The sequence below is a fragment of the Dysidea avara genome, chromosome 8 (genome assembly GCF_963678975.1).
Source record: "Dysidea avara chromosome 8, odDysAvar1.4, whole genome shotgun sequence".
In the NCBI taxonomy this organism is placed as follows: Eukaryota; Metazoa; Porifera; class Demospongiae; order Dictyoceratida; family Dysideidae; genus Dysidea; species Dysidea avara.
The window spans coordinates 32,871,710-32,884,805 of NC_089279.1; the positions used below are offsets into that span (position 1 = coordinate 32,871,710).

Consider the following 13,096-nt stretch of genomic DNA (forward strand, 5'->3'; position numbering starts at 1 on the left):
GACATGAAATTTTTACCACATAACTATTTTATGGAGAACAGCATATGAGCTAGGTAAAACCTCTCAAGAGTGACCACTTCTTTGTAGACTGACCACTCAGAATATTACATGAATAAAGCAAGTGATTCACAAATAAAACCGTGTGTATTATGTATACACAGATACCTAATGCATTTTCAAGGATAACTAACTAGAAAAAATCATTAATATTATATAACATGGTAAGTAATGGCATCATAAGTCACAATTAATGAATACTTCGGATAACAAAATGTAAGACCAATATTATTAATAAAATAGATTTGTTTGGATAATGTTCGGCTTTATTTGTCACATTGTAAGGATAATTATTATTATATAACACAATGACACCACTACACTACAAAGAGAAATTATAAATAGTTCCTGACCAAAATTACAATCACTGAAGCTGCTATAAAATGGATCAAAATAGCAGTAAATACACCAGAATATAACATAAGGTAAGTGTGAAGCCATGTAAGGTTGGTATCACATGCCAGCCTCCACTTTTGAAAAGATTATGCTCAACCTTGAACCTTATATTGCAATTCCGCGCAAGACAACAAACTGCTCACCTTCAAACTGTACTTGCATTGCAGAGGGATGCCTTGAAGCCCAGGGTGATTGTAATGCTGAATTCTGAACAGTGTTAGATGGCGATTTTCCTTTAAAAGGGCCATATTTTCGTCGTAATCCAATGTCAATCGTCCTCCAATCAAAAAACACACGGCATAATCGAAATCAGCATATACGGTTTGCCCAGGAACACTTTCTTCATCCTCATCTGCCATAGATTCACGTGGAAGCACTCAGAAACTTTGGTTATCACCGGTGCCGTATTCTTCCAATTACAATTACGTATGCAATTATTTGTACAGGATTCCTATGGGAATTTTTATTTCTCAAACTTTGATTTGACATATTTCAATAAATACAGCATGGATTTTAATCCAGTAAAATGCATTATGAAGTACGAAGCACTGACTACCATTAACTGGAACGGTAGCTTGTGAAACATTTAATGAAGGTGTGTAATTTAAGTAGCAAAAATATGTGTGAAAAACTGGTTGGTTGGAAATTGCTACTATAAGTAAGCTTATTAGCCAGTTGCTAGATGAATAATGACCACAGTACTGTTATTGTAATAGTGGTGTGGCCTCAATTGCACCACAATGACAATAAGGTACCCACAAATATTTGATGCATGCTCCTGCCAAGACGTTTCCATAATATTCCGTGTTTGAGTGACTTGTAGCACAGTATCTAAGTCCTCTAACCTATTTCATCTAGTGCTTAGTGTAGTTTGGATTTGGATTTTATTACTGTGAAAGGCATGATACAACACATAGGGTGCAACTGCACAACCCCAAATAATAAGCACAATACATTCTGTGTAAATCAACATACGTATATGATTGTCTAAAAGTAATGGTCGGTCCAGCCGCTAGTCATACATGATCATACAAAACTTAGGTGATACAAGAATTCATCTAGGGTAGAGCATTCAATTATTTTATTTTTCCAATCAATAATGGTGTGAGGGAAGAAACTTTTCTGATATAAGAAGTTTTGGTAAGTTCGAGTGTAAGTTTTACTAAAAAAGCAGCAGACTTGTATGCGTAATTGTATAGCTTCTCGTCCACTACATATTAGTCAAGTTTAGTCTACTGTAGCTGGGAAAATGTTGGCCGGGCCATGGCCTACTCGGTCCCCCCCCCCTCCAGAGCCGGCCTTGTAAGCTATTTTTAATAATGGGCTTTTGTTGACTTCTTTGACCAACATTCGTAACACGGAAAAACGCGTTTTTTTCGCGTTACACAAGGACACGCCCTAAAAAGGGCAACCCGTCTATGTTTATAGGTACAATATTACTAAACTTAGAATTCTTACTGTTATTAGAAATATTTAATACTCCTCGTTTTCCCCTTCCTTTCGTCAAGTTGCTTGGCTTTCCTTGCGGCTTTAGTCTCGGCCAAGGTCTCGGCTACACCCCTATGGTTTCAGCATTAGTTCCCACAGCGAGCGCACCTAATATTATTAAAATGTAATTTAGTATAGGCGCTAGTAGAACACTTCACCATCATCACTCCAACACGAGTTACCCATCGATGAGCGAAGATAAAGAAATGGTGTTTGTGAACAAGACGGGTAGATGGTTCGTATGGGATCCTTGTGGAATCACGTGTGCCATGGTCTATGAAGTGATACCGTAGGCGGGGAAAGTTACGCGTGGGAAAAGTCTCGCGAATGGCACTCTACTCTGTATTAGTGATGGGCGATATCAGCATTTTCAGAACGATACGATATTGACTAAAATTGACCGATATTGATACTTTTCGATACGATATTGTAACATTAATTTGCACGTGTAAATTGCTAGTTTTCTCACATAATTTGGTAGTTGGTAGCTATGGCTATACACAATGGGGATTTCCCGCCCACATACACAAGAGTAATGATTAGAAAATTGCTGAAGGTAATGGAAAGCTACAATCTATATATATAAAGCTGTCTGTCTGCATTCTTTCTTCGTTACGCCGTTAACTCTCGAACCAAAGCACGTATCGACTTTTTTTTTTCCCGGGGTGCCTGCACCCCTTGCCACCACCCCCAGCACCAGATGGTAAAAGTGCTGGACAAAAAGACTGTAAACTCAAAAAATCAATGAGATGGCAACACTTGGCCTTCCGAAATAGCAAGGTCAAGTGCTCCAATAGTCACAGGGCTGCCACAGTGTGACCTTGCTCCACGCAAGCAGGTCACTGCTGACCTGAGCAAAGAGAAGCTGGTGGAACATCTAATCCATGATTTCGTTAAAGTCCCGTATCGACTTGCGTATCGACACGGGACTTTAACGAAATTAAGCGCTCATCGTATGGCAACTCCAAGTTTGTTGTTACAAATCGCTACCTACTTCCGTTCGTTCTCTATAAAGTTCTGAAGGCGTTGGTGTAGAGCTATATTCCTGTCAAAACCACGAACAAACAGCGCATAGAACTGTTAACCCAAAGGTCCAGGGTTCGATTCCAGCCCATGAGAACTTTTTTTCTTCTCGGCAGTGCCACCTTTTTGTGACACACTTTTTCGTATCTTAGCTATTGACGATGATTACTCGGCAATCTGTGCACGTATCGAGATGATTCACACGCGAAATGAAACGCTCACCATCTGGCTACGTCACAAAGTTTATTGCAAGCTTCTACGTGTGTTCCTTCGTCCGCTACAGCACATTAAAGGCCATGATGTAGAAAAAACTTCAGCTGCATTCCATTGCTAACCACACGATAAACAACTCAGCTGGTAAAACACCATGGAACCAATTACCTTGCATTGACATCAACCAGTCCCTACCAGTCATCAAAGCTACTATTCAGAACTATTTATGGCAACACTTCACCACAAATTTCTCTCCTGACAATCCCTGCACCTATCATTACTGCTGTAGATGCAGCAAGTGCTATGATTCTGGACTGACAATTAACTATACTACATAAGTTTAATTAACTCCCGGCTGCCAGCACAGGTTGCTGGCAGACCATCAATGCAACTTTTTCTTCATCTATACCCACCTACACATGTATAATTGTAATTGTATGTTGCATTGTAAAGCATTAATAATAATAATAATAAATAACCTCCCTGAAGTACTGCTGTGTAGGGTGTGGGTTCGAATCTCGCCAGTGACACAACTTTTTTTTCGTTTTATATACCTTTTTGGTGCATACTTTTTCTAACTCACTTTTTAGTCTCATATAAGTCATGTCATCCTGGTATTGCTACACTGCATATGGACTGTTGGAAAAGTATATAGTAGCATGTTTGATAGGTATAGGGCAGGCATGGGCAGGCCGATTGAGTGCATGTTCAAGTCCCTTCTCTTTGTAACTACAATTCTTTGTGATGTGATGAAGTGTGTACCTGTGCATTAAGCTAATTTTACTGCTTGCAGTATAGCTACAAGTGCTTTAAATACTGTTGACCACATTATTACAGTACACATAATTTGCACATGTCTTAGTAATTATTGGTTTAGCTTACATGAAATTCTGCTATTTAGTTAACTCCATATTCACATCACTGTTACAGTAACTTAATTATTAGGCTTGCATGATGGTAGAATAAGGTTCATAATACCATGCATGGTACTTAAGGACATGATCTTTAATGCTTCATTGTTTTTTTGTTTATAGACCTCAGTTATTGTGGTTAATGTGAAAATATGAAATGGTCCTACACGTATGGTCGTTCCTTCATCCACTACAGCACGTTGAAGGCCATGATGTAGAGAAAACTTCAGCTGCATTCCATTGCTAACCACAGGACAAACAGCTCAGCACCTCCCTGAAGTTGTTGTGGTTATTGGCAATTTAGGCTGTGGGTTTGAATCCAGCCACAGGCATAACTTTTTTTTTCATATTGTCTACCTTTTTGGTGCATAGTTCTTCAAACTTAACTTTTTAAGTTTGTAGCTTGCTCACAGCATGCAGACTGTTGGAAAACGTATACAGTAGCACATTTGATAGGTATAGGGCAGACGTGGGCAAGCCAATTGGGTGCCTGTATGTTTGTCTGTGTGATTCTCCTGTGTGTTCTATTAGAGTAAGTGCCTTATCTTTGTAACTTCAATTCTTTGTGATGTGATTAAGTGTGTACCTGTGTATTAAGTTAATTTTGCTCAAACCTTTGCTTGCAGTATAATAACTATAACTGCTGTAAATACTGTTGACCACAATTTTACAGTGCCTGCATGATAGGATAGCACCACATAAGTTGCACATGTCTTAGTAATTATTGGTTAGCTTATAAGCAATTATGTGGTGCTATATACCGACGGATAAGTTTCGCGATGTTGATTATGCATACTAATTTATTACTGTACAAATACAAGCATGTAGACAGGCTCTGCCTTCTGTGTACACCCTCCAGTGCCTAACTGGTAAAGTAGATAATAATAATAACCGGCGTAAAAGTTTCGCGATAGTTATTGCAATCGCGAAATTCGCGAAACTTTTCCCACGCGTAGCTTTCCCCGCCTACGGTAGTGAAATTTACCGTAGTAATACCAGCATTTCTCAACTATTTGCGTCTTTTTCTGTTTGCTAAACTGGCACTACGTATGCCTCCACTTCGTCAGCGCCGCCGTCGTTTTATTTTAGCTTCTGTTTTGCTAGACCGCCTTCATCTCTGATCTCAGCCCGATGGTTTGTATAATCTTTGGAAAGCTCTACAAGATGATCTACATGTCTCTCGCTCCAGTCACTGTATTCAGTCTTCAAACACAATATTTCTCGAGCTTTGTTCTGGGCTCGGGAAGGTAGGTACAGTAATGCTGTACAGTCTCTTACTCAGTCTACTGGTGTGGCTGATAAGAATGATGATTTGGCATTTCAAGAGTTGCTTCAGCGACATCCTGTCTCTGATTCACCTTCTTGTTCGGCCCCCAAGACTGCTTCTTTAGTTGTAGATGAATCTGCTGTATTAACTGATATGTTTGAAGGGTTTTCCTCGTGGTACCAGTCCCGGTGCCTCTGGTTTACGGGCACACTGAGCACCTTCTTGATACAGTCAGTGGCCACACTGCACCTTCTGCTGAACTTTGCCTTACCACCCTCACTCGTCTGATGAACTTTTTGCTTTCCGGAAAAGCTTCTCCATCGCTTGCCCCTTGGTTGTGTGGTGCCCCTTTAACAGCTCTTCTGAAAAAGAACGGGGGTGTTCGCCCTATTGCAGTTGGTGAAATTCTTCATCGCCTTGCCAGTCATCTGTGCTGTCAGTTTGCTTGTCCCTTTCTCTCAGACTTTTTCCTACCTTATGGTCAAGTGGATGTTTGTATCCCAGGTGGTCTTGAGGCAGCTATCCATGCTGTCCGTCATGCATTCTCTTTCCCAATTTGGCAATGATGAATCTCTAGCTCTACTCAAAATAGACATGAAGAATGCATTTAATGAATGTAATTGCTCAGCTTTTCTTGATGGTGTGTGTAAAGAGTTTCCAGAGATTTCCCCCTGGGTGTATTGGTGCTACAGTCGACCTGTTGAGCTGAGGTTTGGCCACAGGCATATTCTTGCTTCCGCCACAGGTGTCCAACGGGGAGATCTTCTTGGTCCCTTACTTTTTTCTTTGGTGTTGGTGCAATTTCTTCGTTCCATCTCTTTTAGAGAAACATGTCTTCTTAACCTGTGGTATTTAGATGATGGCACATTTATAGGTACTAGATCTTGTCTTCATGCATTACTTTCATATTTTACTGAGTCGGGTCCCAGTTTTGGTCTTTACATCAACCTATCCAAGTGTGAACTATACTGGCCTTCTGGTGACAGTTCTTTTCCTAACTTTCATCCTGCCATCAAGCGTATCAACCCCAAGAACAGTGGTTTGGAGCTTCTTGGATCTCCTATTTGGGGACCTCCACAATTTTACGATGCCTTTTTATCTGTTCAATTTGATAAAATAGTTGCAATTCAGGATAAATTGGTTGACCTCGAGGACCCTCAAGTAGAGTTGCATCTGCTTAGGAGCTGTCTTAGCATTTGCAAGGTCACTCACCTTTTACGTTGTGTGCCATCTTCCTCTTTGGGTTCCTTCCCTCACATTTTGACCTTAGGTTGAGAGAATGTCTTAGTAGAATCTTGTGTTGTGGAATTTCTGATAGTAGTTGGACACAAGCCACCTTGCCATTTAGGTTAGGAGGCTTGGGCCTACGTGAATCTGAGCGTTCTGCTGCTCCTGCATTTGTGGGGTCCTGTAATTCTGCCCGTATTTTAGTGTCGCGTTTAGTGGAAACTTTTGATGTTTTTATGCCATTTCGAATCCCGGAGAGGATTATTCCCTCGCTTTCTTCGAAGGTATGTCTGTTTCTGTGTTGCATAACTCCTCTCAAACTGACCTTCAAGCCATTTTAGATGATTCACTTTTTAAACAGCTTGTAAGCAGTTCCACTATTCGTGATCAAGCACGTCTGCGTGCTTTATCACATTCTTCTGGCACCAGCAGTGGTTGGCTTAAAGCACTTCCACAGCCTGCTTTGGGTCTAGCTATTCCTCCTCACGATTTTACTATAGCTTTACGTTTGTGGCTTGGCATTCCTTTGTTCCCTTCTTTACCACTCTGTACTTGTCTATCTGTCATTGACCAGTTTGGTGATCATCTGCTGGGGTGCTCTCATGGTCCCTTGAGGATCCAGCGTCATAATGCTTTAGTATCTGTTGTACACCATGCCTTGCTCCAAGATCACCCTGGTGTTCTTAGGGAGCAAGGCATTTCATCTGACCAATCTCGTCCTGGCGACATATACCACCCTGACTTTCATCTTGGTCGTCCTGCCTATTTTGATCTCTCTGTCAGGAGTACCACTCAGTCTGCTGTCATATCTTCTGCTTCTTCTCAGGCTGGGGTGGCCGCTGCTGTTAGTGAGATAGCTAAGGACAACCAATACCAGGACATTGTGGATGATAATGGAGATTTTATCTCTCTTGTATGTGAGACCTTTGGTGTTTGGTCACCATATGCCCTATCAATTTTAGGATCCATAGCTGACAGAACAACTGTTAGAAACGGTTTACCTCAAAAGTTTGCTAGGCACCAACTTCTCCAGCAACTGTCTGTGACTTTGTGGAGGTACAATGCGAAAATGATACTCCGCCAGTATTCGCTTACTGCTGAGGACGAATTTCCTGACTTTGACATTGGTTAAGTTAAGTACGTAGGTAGTAATAAGTATATAGTTAGGTAATAAGTAGTAGTATGGTGTAGTTTTCAGTATGTACGTGTGTTATGTCCCATATTCCCTTCCATTTTCCGTTTCTTTACTATTTGACCTGGATTGATGCCCTAGTGTTCGTATTGCTTGTCTTCCTCGCCATTACCTCACATGTGAAGGCAATGATACTGATGATAACTAACCCAGTAAGTATAACGCAGGGTAACGGTAGTCTAGCGGCGCCCACCTTCCCTTACTCTATGCGAAGGGGCGGGCGCCGACAGACTAGGTTAACGGGTCAAGTGTCAGGTTGGTAGTTAGTGTTGATGTGTAGGGAATCGTGGCTCATGAGAGCGTCACGGAGGAGGAGATAATAGAGAGAAATCAACAAGGAGAGAACCTCAAATACTGCAAGAAGTGTCGCAGCATCAAACCCGGACAAGCCCACCACTGCAGGTATTGGGTGGTGCTAGCTATGTGTGATGTAATTTAGTTGGTTGGTGTTGTGCTGAAAAATGTGGGAAAAAGAGGTAGGTAAAAAATAGAAGCGAAAGACAAATATGTACAACTGGTATTTGTATAGAAGAACCGGCCCTAATATCAAATGCACTAGTTGTAAAGTTTATGGTGAGTTCTAAGGTTGGATGACACAAAGCTATATTTCCCTCTTCAATAGTAAATGCCACTTGCGTGACAGTAATCCAGCTATCTGACTTTAAAACATGATAGGTCATTAATGCCATGCAAAGAATGTATGATATGGAGAACAGATCATTGTTCTGCCAAAACACTGGTCAGTAGTGGCCGAAATTACCAAACTTGAATATTGCTCACAATTTTGACCTGATCTATGGTGTTTGTGCTATAAAACAATTGAAATGTCTTGACCTTGGGCAATAATCTGTGTTATTATGCTGAGTAGTCTGCAGACACAATTGCAAGTTCCCTTTAATTAAGCTAGTGCTGGAATTAGTTGTAACTTGTACTATTTGAATAGTTGTGAACAAAACGACCAAATATTTGTTTCGTTGAATTAAGCACTAAAACCTTTGTTTAGGGAGTAAAGTATAGTCCATCTGAATACAGTTTAACCCTCAACCCACATAAAACTTTTATAAAATCCATGCACCATATCCACTATAGGGCATTAAAGTGGCTATTGATATTAATCAATTGATAGCTAGTATACAGAAAGTCACATGGGCTAACAATTTAAATGTTGGATGCTGACATAAAAATGGTATTTGAGTTTTACTAATTGCAACGTTCCTTCACCAAGCTACGACAACTTAAATACAGAAATGTACAGTATAATTCATGTATTGTTTTAAAAGTAGGCTTTCTTGAGGTTTGTGAACTCCATTGATTATAGTCATGTGGAAAGTTTATTCGTCGATATTAAATATGCTGATCTTATATAGCAGTAGTGCTTGTCAATGAGCTGGTTGCTTAGCCCAGTAAAAAGGTCTACTTGAGCTATATTTATACAGATGTACTATAAAAAATACCTCAATTAAAGCTGCATGCTGGTTTTGCATATACATGTATTACCACTTATGTAGTTATGTATGTAGAGTGCTGCCTGTCGTATGCTTGTAAAAGTATACTGGCCACATGACTCACTACCATGAGTCTTGATATTGCAGTTTGTGGTCACAATACACTATACATCAGGTGGATGCAATAAACTTTAACATTAATACTACAACTACACTAACAAAATCATGGTGTCGGTTCAGCAATTATACACATCACTTGGTACAAACTGCACATGATAATTCTCTGGTGTTATCATATGGAGGACAAGGAAGTGATCCACATCTTCCCTCCACAAAGAAGAAGAGCAAGCCATCATGATTTTTTGATGAATCGATCACTGACTTAAATGTCCGTGCAGCAAATGTCACGATCTCTCGCCACCATCAAACTTTCAAACACTATAGCTAAGTTATAATTAGCTAATAAAAGTAATTATAATGTATGTATAACTTGTGTTTTAGGCTGCAAGCACCAGTTGCTTGCAGACCCTTGGCATACTTGCCATAAAGTAATAATAAATAAATAAAAATAAATAAATGCTATATCCACACATGTAAGCTGAGAAGGGGAATGGTTGTGATGTTCAGCCATCAGATACCCATAGTATTCTCTGGTCCATCCACTATATAGGACAAATGTACTTGGCAGGGACCATATAGACTGTAGAACGTTGAGTGACATAACAAATTGCACATGGTACATCGTGATCATGTCTTCCATGAAGATAGCTGTAATAACAAGTATGTGTTTGGTATTCGGGTTGTACTAAAAGCCGGAACGGAATGGAATGGAACAGGACGCACGCCAAGTTGATATATCGTTTTTGCAAAAGGTACACCATTTCTTACTATCACATTGTAACTAGAATTGTGCTGAAGTTAGCTTTCTTCTACTTGTAGGCATGCTAAAAATCACGCGCTCGAAGTTTCTATTTAATGCCTACTGCAAGAATGAATTTGCAATCACCTATGCTGAAAAGCTATCATTTAACCTGCTAAACTATGATTTTGTAAGCACTGTAAACATGTAATTCACAGCCACTAACATACACTGTGGTTAACTCTCATAAATTATTGCCAATGACTTCAGAAAACCATCCTCACTGTTACTAAAGGCTTGGACACGACTATAACATGAAAGTAGTTTAGCTTTTAGAATGATAAGGAAGCAATTCTACATCAGGATTAAACAGAATTTGATAGATTGGTAAGAACACAATATGCCACGTGGCGGGAATTAAATAGAAACTCCGAGAGCGGGATTTCTAGAATGCTTATAAGTAGAAAGAAATGAACTCTAGCACAATTCTAGTTGCTGTGTGTCAGTTGGAAACGGTGCAAAATCCGTTTTAAACGATATTTTTTTATACTTGGCAAGCGCCCCAATTGGTTCTGTTCCATTCCAGCTTTTAGCGCTATCCTTGGTATTCAGCTCCATGCATAAAAGCCCTATTTTGTTGTGATCCAAAACTTTGAGGAAGATAGTTGGGGTCTAGTGGAAGACATTGTGGATTACTGCCACTGCCTTGACTGTGATGTGAGCCACCAGCTCTTCCGGTATATATACCAAAGTTGCAGTTGATGGACACTGGTCATGTCCCCATCTTACATACACAGTTCCTCCATTCCTCTCTTCTTTATCACCTTTCACACCTTTGTGTCCTTTAGGACCAGTTAGTCCTATTGGTCCACGTAATCCAGTGTCTCCTGTATGATATGATAACTAAACAATGATGTGTATATACATGATAGTGTAACCTATTAATCCTCTTGGTCCCCTATCACCAGGGTCTCCTCTTGGTCCAGTATCTCCTTTTGGTCCTGATACTCCAGGTGTTCCCTGATCTCCTTTTTACCAGGAGGACCAATGGGACCTGGTGTACCATCTTTACACTGACAATCAATTCCTGCCTCAGGCTGTCTCTTTATATCATGATGAGCATTAATGGTGTTATCATAGTTGACTACCATCTGTAACTGAATAAAAATGATATTATTATTGGTTGCACAACCAACATGCTCTTATAAATGTTCAAGGCTCTCACTAAATGATTGTCTATTTCACAGTCCATATGTATGGCCTCAATCCACTCAGCATATGAGATTTCATGCTGAAAGATAATACAAAGCAGTACTGTAAAGTGCTAATAATAATAATAATAATAATAATAGTACTAACTATTGTAGCTTGTGCACGAATTGTCCGTATTTTTCTTGGTGACTGGGTTGATTGTAGAGGTGCTGTTCTTCATGTATGGCTCTGTATAACGGGGTGAACATAGCTGTTAGCGAAGTGTAATGGCTGCTTCACTTTCGAGTCTGTAATTGATACCTGGGGCGTGTGTTCAGACAAAAACATAAACTCTGGCACCATCCTTTCTTTTGATGCGGTATGCATGCATAGGTTCACCAGTCATAATATTACCAAAAAGTAAACAAACAAGTATAACAAAAAATTAGGAATTTTAAGTTATTTGGGATCATAGAAATAAAAAGTAGGGAAACAATGGAGTCCGACATTGTTAATACCTATTTCAGCTTTAGGGATTAAATGTCCACTAGTATATCTGTAGGTGTAGGCGACCTCCATTATTTCCCTACTTTTTATTTCTATGATCCCAAGTCAAACTTAAAATTCCTAATTTTTCCTTGTCATTATTTTTCATCCTCAAAGCCTTTAGGTACGTAGCCATACTACTGACACATATTACAATTTGTATACTACATACACATTTCCCATTAGCCTCACATTGACTTGCTCCTGTAACTTCAACAACAGTTCCCTGTCATACTCTACTTGTTGTTGTAGTAGATCTAGTGATGACTGGAAGTACCAAGTCACACCAAACAGTAGAACTAGACTAACTAGTGATAGTACTAAACTAACTACCAACACAACATCCTTGTTGGTTGCAGCCATTACTACTACTGCTACACTACAGAAAAGTGCTGTGAACTTCAATAATCAACTAAGTATTGGTACATTGTTGTTGTTGTTGTTGTTGTTGTTGTTGTTGTTGTTGTGTACATACAATATGGTCCAGGATATATAGCAACATTTGGTCACCAAACTTACAAAACTTTTGTGGATTCCTTTTCAGACAGCTTGCACATCTGTAAAGGAGAATAATAGTTTATAGTACCTCCTTATCAGCCTTTGGAGAATGTCTACATCAACACTTTATGAGCTGAGGTTAGAATGATACATGGAAGGGAACTATCATCTTTTTAATTGACTTAATATGTCGTCTTTTATTATATGAATCTTCTAGTATCTCTGTATACAGGAATGTTTAAATAATAACATTTAGCATCTGAGGGTTTTCTGTAGCTGAGAATATGAGAGTGGGTAATATTTCCAGTCACCGTGTTTGCTATAGAGCACCCTTTGGTGACAATTCATAATCTAGTTTACTATATGAGGCCAGTGGGATGTGTGTCTACTTATCATCTCGAGCCCAAATTGAATAAACGAAAGTTACCAGCTCTGGAATTTCTTCTTGGTATTTTTATTTTTTTTTTTTTTTTTATTTTTTTTTTAGATGTTTACCATTTGTGCTAATAGAATTTTATGGTCAAACAAGTTGTCTCTGTTGATAGAAACTCGACAGATGTAGATATAGTGTGGGTCTGTAGTTGTGTGTGTGAGTCTATCCAGTAAATATGTATGTAGTAAGCTGCTGGCTTGATAAAACTGTTTTTGTGTGTTGTGCAAGAGCAGATACACAGAGCCTGTGTGCTGTATGTAAATGTTTCACTATCAGCTATCAACTGAAATTTGTTGAAGCAGACATCACAGAGAGATATGTTACAATATCATGTTGTGTGTCTCTACAAG

The 13,096-nt window shown here is 39.5% G+C and overlaps 2 protein-coding genes across 4 annotated transcripts in view; both read right to left on the reverse strand.

Moving 5' to 3' along the window:
- Positions 1 to 2,039, reverse strand: part of LOC136263633 (carbohydrate sulfotransferase 15-like) — a 181,836-nt gene extending 179,797 nt beyond the window's left edge. For both annotated transcript variants that reach the window (XM_066058264.1, XM_066058263.1), the window contains exon 1: positions 1,912 to 2,039. The gene's annotated coding sequence lies outside the window, so the exon portion shown is untranslated. The remainder of the gene's footprint in view (positions 1 to 1,911) is intronic.
- The window catches only part of LOC136263639 (acetylcholinesterase collagenic tail peptide-like), a 134,270-nt gene extending 122,038 nt beyond the window's left edge, over positions 1 to 12,232 (reverse strand). Inside the window, exons 1-3 of one of the 2 annotated variants that reach the window (XM_066058275.1) lie at positions 12,008 to 12,232; positions 11,304 to 11,369; positions 11,017 to 11,235 (exon numbers count right to left, since the gene is read on the reverse strand). The gene's annotated coding sequence lies outside the window, so the exon portion shown is untranslated. Of the gene's footprint in view, positions 1 to 11,016; positions 11,370 to 11,437; positions 11,591 to 12,007 lie in introns of those variants that run through there. The other variant, XM_066058276.1, reaches the window with a different exon arrangement.
- Between the last annotated feature and the right edge of the window lie 864 nt (positions 12,233 to 13,096).